Below are 12135 nucleotides of genomic sequence, written 5' to 3' on the forward strand. Positions count from 1 at the left end.
AAAAATTTATATGATAGTGTTTTAAAATTGAAAAAAAATAACACCATCCAAATTTATAAGCGGATTTAGATGGCGTGACATTGTAAAAATAGGCATTCTTATTTAAGCATTTTCTAGAAACGTCATTGGAAAAGCCAAGGTGGAGGTTGGCATTTTACTAATTATGTATTAGGACATATTCATTTTTATGCGTGTATAACAATAGTCACATTTCTATTGTCCTGAAAAAAAAAATTGGTTCACACTTGAAGATGTCTACTATGATCAACATCAACTTAATTTTGTTTTAAAATAAAAGAATTTTACAGATGCTTCATTAAATTAATATGCATATAATAATTACATTAATTATTTTTAAAACAAAACAAAAAATTGCACAGGTTTTTTTTAAAAAAAATAAATTTTCTTTTAAAAAACTTTTTTTACAGGTATAATTACGTAATTATTAATGATTTATTTTTTTTTCAATTGCAAGTTACAACGAATGGTAAAAATAGTTTTAAAAAAACATGTCTACAAAAATAAAATAGTTAAAAAAAACAGTTTCTCTTTCTAAAGAAGGGTAAAAAAAAATATTAAGCATCCATTCGGGTAATCTGGTCAAAACTATTAGTTCTCCACCCATTGCGCATACTTTTTTATGAAAGTACGATGTAGACCGAAGGGTTAAAAACGAAAAATCTGGTCAATTAGTGTTGTTAAATGTCCCGATTGGGTCGATTAAAAAGGCCCGTTTAGGATTTTATCCTAGATGATGTAATGTACTGGAAATTTTGCTCGTAGATGAAAGAAAGGTTTAGACCTCTATTTGCAAAATCTTGAGGCTTACATATTATTATTGCTAAAATCTTAATCTGGCCGCTTTTAAAAATCGAGCTGTGATTTATAACTATAATTTATCATAATGGAAAGAAATTTTAAAAAAATCGGATAAATTAGAAAAAGAATAAGGAAGAAAATATTTAAGAAGAAATAAATATAAAAATTTTTAAATTTCCCGCGTAAATTATTTTATATTTTCGGTTTTTCCTTTCATTTTTTCAAGTGCTTGAAACTAAAAACCAAATAGACAGATTTTCTCCCTTTTCTTCCGCAAGTGCAACCGTAAATTATATTTTAGAATTTTTTAAAAAGTCATTAGATGTGGGGTTCGTTTTTGTGCCTTTTAATTTTTTTTTTGAAATACAGAAAAACAAACAGGTACGTTTGTATTAAGTAAATAGGTATATTGAAAAAAATTATTAATTATTAACAGTTCGGTGATAATTTAATTATTTGATCAAATAAAAACATTAATTATAAAATAATAATTATTTTTTAAGAGGTACATAACATTTTAAAATTTTATTCAGATAAAAATATAAAAATAATTTATTTTTATAAGGGCGGCGGATGACAAAACATCAAAAAAATATTAATTATTGGTGTCCGTTAAATATATATTTTTTAATTTTATAGACCAAGCCCAAGTCCGCGCTACTCATTTATTTTAAATATAAATTAAGTTATTGTAATATATTTCATTTTTGTTCCTAATATAACTGTGTAATATTATAATTAGGGTTGTTTAAACGGCTCAATTTAACCGATTTTTAAATAATAACTAACTCACTATTTTAGCCAAAAAAAATATATTACCAAAACCTGGAGATTTTCTCATAGAACCTGCAAGCTTTTAAAATATTATTTTTGCTAAAATTTTAATCGGAAGTTATCAAAAATCGACCAAGGTTTGGATATTTTAGTAAAATCTAGAGATTAGAGAAATATTGGCTAAATAATCTTAATCTAGCAGATTAATAAATACTAATAAAATGGCAATCCTTTTTCTTGCAAGTTTGAAGATTTTGTTATATGGCTTTCATTCTTTCCTTCTCTATCTTTCGTTTTTATTATTTGCTAATAAAAATATAAACGATAAAAAAATGGCTATAATATTATTTCTATTTTACTATGTACTCTCCCCAAAATCTAAAATTACACTAACATTAGCTTTTGAAATTCAATTCCTATAGAAATAATTTTTTTTTAAAAAAGGGTGATAGAAAAATTAGCATTTACATTACATAACATTATTTACAAAATTAATTATTTAAGAATAGGTTTTACAATTTTACAACATTTTAAAAAATATTAATCTTTTTAAATTTTTTGAATTTTATTTTGTGAATTTTATATTTCTATAATTATTTTAATTAAATGCTTATTTTTTTTATTATAATTATCCTTTTTCAAATTTTAAACCGCACAAACCCACCTTAAATATATTAGTTTAATCCTAGCTTTTTAACCCGAATCGTGAAAGAAAGAAAATAGACGCGTAAATCTACGGGAAAAAAAAGAAAATTGCTTATCTCACGTCTATACATAACATTGATATAGTGACGAATAAGAACATTTAAAACTCATTTTTAACACTCCCCCCCCCCCAATCTTATCTTACATCCCAAGTTTTTTTTTTGAATTTTTAAGAAATATTTTAATATATTTTCTCTTTTTACATCCAGTAATGTGCCAATATTACAAAAATAAATATATTTTTATACTTTAAATTTCTAGTTGGGCTTTGGATGGGATGATATATATAAATTTTAATAACCAACTAAATCTAATTTTTATTATTATAATATTTTCGACATTTATTTAAAATATTTAAGTAATTTCCCCTCCATTTTTTTTAAATGGAAAAAAAAACACTAATATTATACTTAATTCTTTCAAGTTTTTAACCTATATACATAAAAAAAATAAAGATTAATCCACATAATATATAACATATTTATTAATCGTCGTCGATATCATACTAATCTGTTTTTTGTGTTTAAGTTTAGGGTTTTTGTAAAATTTTTCCCGAATAAGTTCCCCAAAAGTTTAAAAAAAAAACCTTTGCCAAATATTCTACCATTTTTATCACGCGATTTATGATGACAAAATGTTGCATGATGTCCTTATGATATCCATGCTATTTTATATAATGATATTGAATCAATTACATATAATACTATCTAGACTAACCGTTAATTTAAAAAAAACAGTAAGTGACGGACGGGCCATTTTAGTCTCCAATATAAGTAATTAACATTATAAAAATTATTTTATTATAATAAAAAAATGAATTGATTTCAACGACGCTTCAAAATATATTTCAAATCTATACAAGTTGTAAGAATTATATGTCATTGTATTGAATTACAATGATAAAATGAAAGGAATTTACATAAACTATCTAAAAATAAATGGCATTCTCGCCGTATTAAAATAGCGAACGGGGCAAAGATAAATTCGCGAACCTTCAAAATTCTTAAATTCACCTAAGCTTACAAAAATCACGAACTAGGTTCGTCATTTTTGTGTGAGCTTAGAATATTAAAATTTGGCGGCCCCTCCCCTCAGTGGCGTATCCAGGATTTTCTTATAAGGGGGGAAAAATTTTTTGGTGGCTTTGCCCCTAAACCCCTTTTACCTGGCCTTCGGCCAGCTTTCCCCGGCCTTCGGCCGGGTCTTATTTAGCTATTCTATTAAATTATGAATAATTTAATAATAATTATATTTCTATTTTTAACTATTATTTATTAATTCGTGCTTATGGATAGGATATTACAAGCCTCTTTTTTATTATTTCAAGTTAGGTATATTATATTTAATAAAGTTTTTTTAAATGTAAAGGTTTATTTATGTGTAAAGTTGAAATAAAGTGTAATGTCATTTTTTTTAAAATTTGCTTTAAAAACTAGCCTCAGCTTAAATTCTCATACAATATAAGTAGAATATAATTTTTTTTATTGAAAATACTAATAGTAGTTAAAAATATTGACTAGAAAATAATTAAATTAACAAGTTTTTTTTAACTTCTTATCAAATACAAGATTTTTTAATTATTTCGTTTGTCTTTGGAACCAAATCTCTGTGTATATTTAACAGAGCTAACCCATTTAGCCGAGATTCAGTACTTCGTAAATATGTTTTCAACCTTCTCAAGTTGGAAAAAGTCCTTTCATTCGTACATGTTGTAATAGGCAAACATGCAAGAATATAAAACAACTTCGAAATATTAGGAAATCTAGCCAAGGTTTCTTTACACCGATTGAGCGCATCAATAGCATGCTCAGGTAAAATAGCTAAACGTATAAATATTTATACCACAATTCGAATTCACTGATTAAATTTATTTCATTATCAATCTCATAGGAATAAAATTTTTCTAAATATTTAATTTTACCAATAGTGGCATTAGAAAATGAAGAAGGATCTTTGGGTAATAAAACTTGAAGATTGCTAAAGACTTGTTTTTTATCTAAAACCCGTACTTTTATTTGCTATAAAAAAGTATCTAAGGATGGGATGAAAATGGATATTTTATAATATTCTTCAGTTGAGCCAATATTTATTTTCATCTCAATAATGGCCTAGGTGCTAGACGAGGTTTAATTAGTATTATATCATAAAATTTAGCCTTCGATTCAACGTCTAGATAAATATTATGAAAATATTTATCGAAAATATTTATCTACATTCATTCTTATTGTATCTACCTGTTCATGTATATTTTCCAATGTTCCGCCAAATCAATAACTTGAACCAAATCTAAATTTGGTTTTTGTAAATTTCTACAAAGTAGTGAGCTAAAAATAATTTATTGTTGCAACTAGCAGCAATGATAAACTCTGATTGATCAATTGAATTCAATAATGATATCGCTGCTAACGACACATTACTTTTTTTCATGCTCAGCCTTATTTATAAATTATCGTTTGATTTCAATCTCTTTGACTAAATATTTTTCCATTTTATTAATATTTTTGAATAATATGTTGGAAAATTGATATTCAAATATTTGTAAAATTTTGATTGGTGGGGGGGGGAATCTGGGGGGTGGGGGTAAAATTTTTATTAGCTTAAAATGATATTTATGAAAATAGTCAAATTTGCGATGGGGGGGGGAATTTCCCCCTTTTCCCCCATTGGTTACGCGCCTGCCCCTGATATCATATTTGTTTATTCGTGACTTTACAAATATCTATTTTTAAAATTGTTGCTTAATAAGCTAACTCCAAAAAAAGGCTTCCCAAGACCAAATATATGATCTAAAGGAGCATTAGATGTAAGTGAACTATTCTATTTAATAAATAAAATTTTTAAATTTGGCAAATCTTAATACAAAGATAATTAACGAATGATATGCTCCAGAGACCTGCAGAGGTACCATTTGCACGGCCCGGCCCGGTTTTAAATATTTTAGGCCCGGTTCGGCCCGAATATTTTTAAAAAAATTTTTTACGGCCCGGATTTAAAAATTTAAGGCCCGGATGGCTAATTTTAAAAAAGAATTTTTACGGCCCGGCCCGGATTTAAAAATTTCAGGCCCGGCTCGGAGTTTTTTAAAATTATATTAGACCTGGTATATACAAAAATTCACCTATGAGGTATTTTACCATATTTTTCAGCGAGTATTATCGCTTATTATTTAAAAAATACATGTAAAAAGCTAATATTTTGAGGATATTATATTGAATTTATAAAAATTATAAAACTGTTATTTATAAAATGGATATTTTGAGCATATACTATATTTTATATTGCATTTATAAAAATAAAACTAATATTCATAAAAATGGTAATAATATTTTGAGCATATACTATATTTTATATTGCATTTAAAAAAAATAAAACTAATATTTAATTTATAAAAATGGAAAATATTTTGAGAATATAATATATTGTATTTAATTTACTATTTAATTTATAAAATAAAAATAAATCGCTATTTAAAAAAATGCATGTATATTTTGTAAATATAATCTAATTGCACAATATTAATATAATTTATTTTATAATAAATTTTTAACAAAAGAAGATAATTGTATTATATAATATTGTAAAAAAAAATAATGAAAAATGTTGGATTAAAAACTTTCATGACTCAAGGTAAATATAATAAATGCAATAAATATTTGACAGTTTGCAAAGTAAAAAACCAGCATGATTGACGAAACCCTATACTCAGGAAAGATATTAAAAATTCACAAATTTTCATGAAGAAAGAGAAGCATATCTACCTTTTCAGGTTGAAGATTACTTCTTCTTTCTTCAAGAATTCTCCCAGTAATGGAAAAATTCCGCTCACAGCTTGCACTTGAAGCAGGAATTGCCAATACCCGTTTTGCCAATTTTGCTAAAATTGGAAATTCACTTTGATGAGCCGCCCACCACTCTAACAAATTATCCACCTTAAATGTTTCATCTATTTTTTTATTTATGTAATTATAATATTCATCATCGGGTATTGACATATTATCAGAATTACCATCGCTCCATTTGTCATAAAACGATTCAGTTTGTTTAACAGTCGTAATTTGACTGGTCTATGGTATTTCATTTACTTCCTGAGCCTCTTGTAATTTAATATAATCTTTTATATAGTTTTCCGTCATCTTGCGATCTGTCCCTGACAACATAAGTAATTGCTTGAATTTGGAACAGAGAAAAAGTGAAATAAAATGATACTTGTGTAAAACAAATTTTTCAATTAAAAAATGCTTTATATTAAGTAAAATCAATTTTATTTCTCCTTTTTCGCTTTGAGTATTACAAACTTCAAGAAGTGATATTCCTTTATTTGATTGTTTTGGTAAAATATATTCTAAAAATTTAGATATGAATTATAAAAAAATATATTTAATAATACTTGAATATTGGGGCTTATTTAAGATATTCCTTTATTTGATTGTTTTGGTAAAATATGTTGCAAAAATTTAGATATGAATAATAAAAAAATATATTAATACTTTGAATAAATTTGCAGGAAATTAATAATTAGATCGATCTGTGGGTGTTAGGTAGTGTTAACCATCACCCAATATTATATTAATCATAACTATAAAATAATATAATCTTATAACCATTAACTCATAATGTATAAATTTTTATAAAAAATATTAAGGCCCGGCCCGGGTTTAACAATCTTAGGCCCGGCCCGGATATATTTTTAAAAAAAATTTTTAGGCCCGGCCCGGATATGTTTAAAAAAAATTTTTTTAGGCCCGGCCCGGCTCAGGTATATTTAAAAAATTTAAAATACGGACGGGCTTAGGGCCGGGCCTGCAGGTCTCTGATATGCTCATCCTTAAGACATCATATACAATATAATATATCTATGGAGATTTCTGCCTAACAAACTAATAACCAAACAAATTTAATATTCCAGAAGAGAAAGAAAAAGGGGCTGACTTAGTTTAGAAGAAGAAATAATGATTTATCAAACCCCGCTTCTTCAAATAATTTAAGGGCAACAACCTATATTTTTTTTCCCCCACCTCCCAATTTTTTATACATATATCCAACCTACTCTATTTGGAAACATAACCCATCTGAAGGATACTTAAAGGAAATCCCCCCCCCCACCACTCCTTCCTTCAGACACTAATTAACCTTAGGGCTTACAGTACTAAAATCGACCTAGCGGCAATGAATCTTAAATTTTTTAGCACTCCCATAACTTCCCTAAGACGATATCTTTCACAATGCATCACCTCGTGATTTAACCCTACCCTTAAAAACAGCAAGAAAAGGAAATCAAAATAAAAATTAGCACCAAAAATAATGGAGATTCAAACCCTTTAATTTTATCCAAATGACGATAACATTGTCATAGTGTCAAAGCTATATACCTCCTCCAATTTTAGTGACGATCTTGCGAAATAAACCCCATCCTCACTTCACGTAGTAGAAGTTTGTGCTAATACATTGCTATAAATAAAACTAGTCTAAATCATTTCGGAAACAAGATTCTTAATCGGTAATTTGTCATTTAAAATTTTTAAAAAGAAATAGGTCATCTCTGGGAATGAGAGAGTATTTCTTTAATTACTAAATTGCCGTTTAAGCCAATTTTTTGTCTGCTAAAAAATTGACTAAACCAAGTTTTTACCCGTAAACCATCATTTTGACCTCGGGGTTTTTCTTATAAAATAGCAGGTAAAATTTGGAAGAAACTAAAATATAAATTAAAACGCCTTAATGTTAAAGGATTTTCCCAATTTTTTGTCTGCTAAAAAATTGACTAAACCAAGTTTTTACCCGTAAACCATCATTTTGACCTCGGGGTTTTTCTTATAAAATAGCAGGTAAAATTTGGAAGAAACTAAAATATAAATTAAAACGCCTTAATGTTAAAGGATTTTCTCCGGCATGCGCCTGAAGATTGAATATTAGTCGGCATTTATTCCTTACCCAATTATATTGCTTAGAAGTATAAAGTCAACAGGACAGTCTCCTTCTATACTTCACTGATTGGAGGTTTTTAGCAAAATTTTACAAACCATTATTTTTATATATATTTTGACAGGCACGATTTTGTTGGAATAGTGTTCTATAATTGGAATAATTTATCCAATAAGTTTTAAACAATTTCACCTAAATTTATCTAATCAATATATTATATAGTATCTAAAATCACTATAAATGAGTTATTCAAAAGTTTAAGGCAGGATTGTCATTCAGAGGGTAATTGCTCTATATTCATTGGAATACGATCCTGGGAAAATCAGGTCCTTAGAAAATTGAAAATGATGCGCTTCAAAAGTTTTAAAAATTTGCTAAGAAAACTCCAGATTGGCTAAACCCCAACAAATATACGCATGAACAAAGTGTCAATTAAGCCTCCCTCCTTTACCCATAAATTGATAAAATAATGCCAAATAGGCAGACAGATCAGAACTATATTTATATTTTAAAAATTCATTATAATATACTATAAATTAGAAATTAGTGGGCATATGTAATGTAAATAATTATCAAGATGGGTAAAAAATTGGAAATAACAACATATTATATTATAAATTTGCATGAAAAATTATTCGCAAAATCAAACTCTAGTTATTTTTGCTATGATTGATAAGTAACACTTTCGATATTTCTTCAATCTAATTATTCAAATATAAATAAATAATGTAAAAATTATCACAAATATAAAATTTTTGCGGCTATTGTCTGACCATATTGGCTGTTGATTCAAGATTACGAGCTTCTCCAATAAAATTATGATTTCGTTAGGGAAGAGGCATAATCAAAATTTTTATTTTTCTAGTGAAGTTCTCTTTTCGAGTGCTCAAATTAGAAGGAATTCTATTTTACTTCTTTTTAAAAAAAATAATAATATCAATCTTGATTTAACAACATTCGAAAAACGTTTTAAAATCTATTTTATCTTATATGTATATACATTTTTTTAAAATAAGAATTTCACTTCTCTACCCATAAGCTATGCACTGAGTGAAATGAATTTATAAAATACAAAGAAATCATATATTTTTTGAGGAGTTTTAAAAAATCAAAATGATACCCATTTTGTTGATGATATAATAGAAAAGTTGGATCGTATGGATGAACACAATGGTGGCGGATGGGGTTTGAGGGAAGGTTTCTACTTTCTACGTCAAAATTTTTAAAATTGCTTTTATATAATCCATCTTTATCCCTTGATATAATAGTGGGAGAAAGGTATTTTTCATTTATTTTTTTTAAGCAATGGGTCTACTGCTAACTCAATAGATTTGAACAAGCCCTACGCGGACCCCTTGATTTAATAGTTTATATTTAGGCAAGATCGGGCTGAGTCCTCGGTATAAAATAATTCTGTTTTCCTAATCCTTTTTTTTAAAAAAATAGTGTTCTCAAGAAAAACGCCAAAAGTTTTATTTTCCTATAACGCTTAGACAAGAAGGAATATTTACTTGAAGCAAATTTTAAAAATAATTGAGGTAAGGAGTAGGATAAAGAAATATAAGATAGTTAGAGTAGGGTTATATATTAAAAAAAAATAGTTCTAATAAAATTTAATCATTTTTATTGATATGTCAAATTTGACAGGACATGGGATTCTAATCTAGACAAACTAATAGACATTTAAATCAGTTGTTTCGGCATTAATTACCTTCTTTTCAGTTGGAACTAAATCAGCTCTCATAAAATCTCTTCATTCATAAATATACATTTTCACCAGTCCTATATTTTTTTTAAAAATCTAATCTTTTTTGGAAAAACCAATCTTTTAAATTAAGAGTATGGATCGAACTTGGATCTTTAGAAGAAGAATAAAATCTTGGAAATGCAGGGCTCTAGCTCTACTCTGGGTAGACTTATCAACCATGACAGAGCCCTTTAGAGACCCCAGGCCAATGACTCTATGACCCACCCGATGACTTCCATGGGGATTCTACATCTACCCATTTTATATCCTTTATTGTGGGTGATTTTTAAATTTGGAAAAATCTGATTTGATCGGAAATGTATTCCACCCCATGTAGAATACCTATTTTATATATTTTAAACATTTTCGCCATTAACTTCTGTTCAAAGTGTGTGGTTAAAGCCCCTCCCATACCAGACCGTTAATAAAAACAAATTTCCTAGTCAACCCTTTAAAAAAACGCTCAAAATTTTTTGGCAATGCATCCCAATTAAGTTCAGCGCGGATTTTTAAAGTGTTGAAGGGTCCTCGAATTTTGGCAAAATTTAAGTGTAATTACTCAAATGTAATATTATATAAAAAATGGATTATAATTTTTTGAAAATTTTTATAAAAAATATCATTTTGTTTCACTATCACGAATAATCATCTTTCTCGAATTGATAAGAAATTTATTTAAAAAAAATAAAATAATTATTTAAAATTACCACACCACATCTTCACATCACATAAATATTTTATTATAAATAATCATTTCAATATAAAAATAAAAACATTAATTTAATCCCTTATTCCCTTTTCCCTCCCTATCTATTTTTTTTATAAATCAATTAACTTAAACCACCTAAGCTCCCCCTTTTTATCAAATAACACTTATACATAAATAATTATATAATAAAAAAATGAAAAACCTGCCTATTTTGAGCGTTTTTGATTTTTTAGTATTAAAACATACTTGAAATTCGGGGGTTTTCAAAATAATTTGATTTGAATTAGTATTTATATTTCTACGAATAATTTTTAAACAAATTTAACTTAAATATTAATAAAATATATAAAAAGATTTGATTTTTTTATTATTTTTAGAAAGAATTAGCTTCTTCAAAAATTGAGTAATAGTTATTTTTTAAATAATCTTTTTAAAAAAATATTATATATAAAATATAATTTCTAAAAAATAATAAAATGTAAAATGAATAATATGAGGGAATTGATTGTGTTATATGTCCCAAATACTATCATAATTGTAATGACCTGATTGACCAAGACGTAATTTATTATAATTTTTAAATTATGATTAGTGTGAAAAAAACCTTTGAAAGTTAGCAGACCCCTACTATTTATAAGTCATCACAAAGGTAGAGGAGGCAACCATTTAATGATCGCTATTAAAAAAATTTTTACAAAGTGGGGAAACGAATGAAGGGCGGGAAATCGTAAATGGTTGAGGATAATTACCATGATCATCACCACCAAAAATTCGAGCTCAGTAAGTTAAGACGATATTGTTTTATATTCGATTAATGGTTGAATTGGCCCTATTTAATTTATCACGAGTTATAAACCAAAAAATTACTAATTCAATAACACTATTCTATTATATTTCTACAATTCTAATGTTTTGGAAAAAATTAAAAATTGCTTAGATAGCGATGTTCTGTTTTACTTTCACCATATATGATTTGATTGGGATTTTATTAGTTTTAAGGTGAATCTTTATTATATTATAGTATAACATTTTACAATTCTTTCCCAAAACAAGCTTAATCTGTAGTTTTAAATTAAAATTATACAGTTATTTTTTAATAATAAAAATCAGATATTAAATTATTATAATGAGAATCTTAAGATTGTTTTAACATAAAAGGGGGTCACCTTATTATTTAGAGTGAGAAATCTTATTTTATGTTTTTTTAAAATTTATTGATTGATGATTTACGAATCAGAAAGGAGGAAAGGGATTAGAAATTATCTCTTACATTTTTTTTTAAACTAAATATTGATCAAAAAAATATTTAGGTATATATGAAAACATAATAAGGAAAAATGATTAATGAGAATAAACTTAAATTTAAAAAAAAGGAAGATAAATAAGAAAGTAGAGAAATACTGCCGATCTCATCTAAATTAATATTAAAATTTTATAGTAACATTCATGGTTTTTTTTG

This window comes from Gordionus sp. m RMFG-2023, chromosome 1, assembly GCF_954871325.1.
Source record: "Gordionus sp. m RMFG-2023 chromosome 1, tfGorSpeb1-WG-v2, whole genome shotgun sequence".
Taxonomy (NCBI): Eukaryota; Metazoa; Nematomorpha; class Gordioida; order Chordodea; family Parachordodidae; genus Gordionus; species Gordionus sp. m RMFG-2023.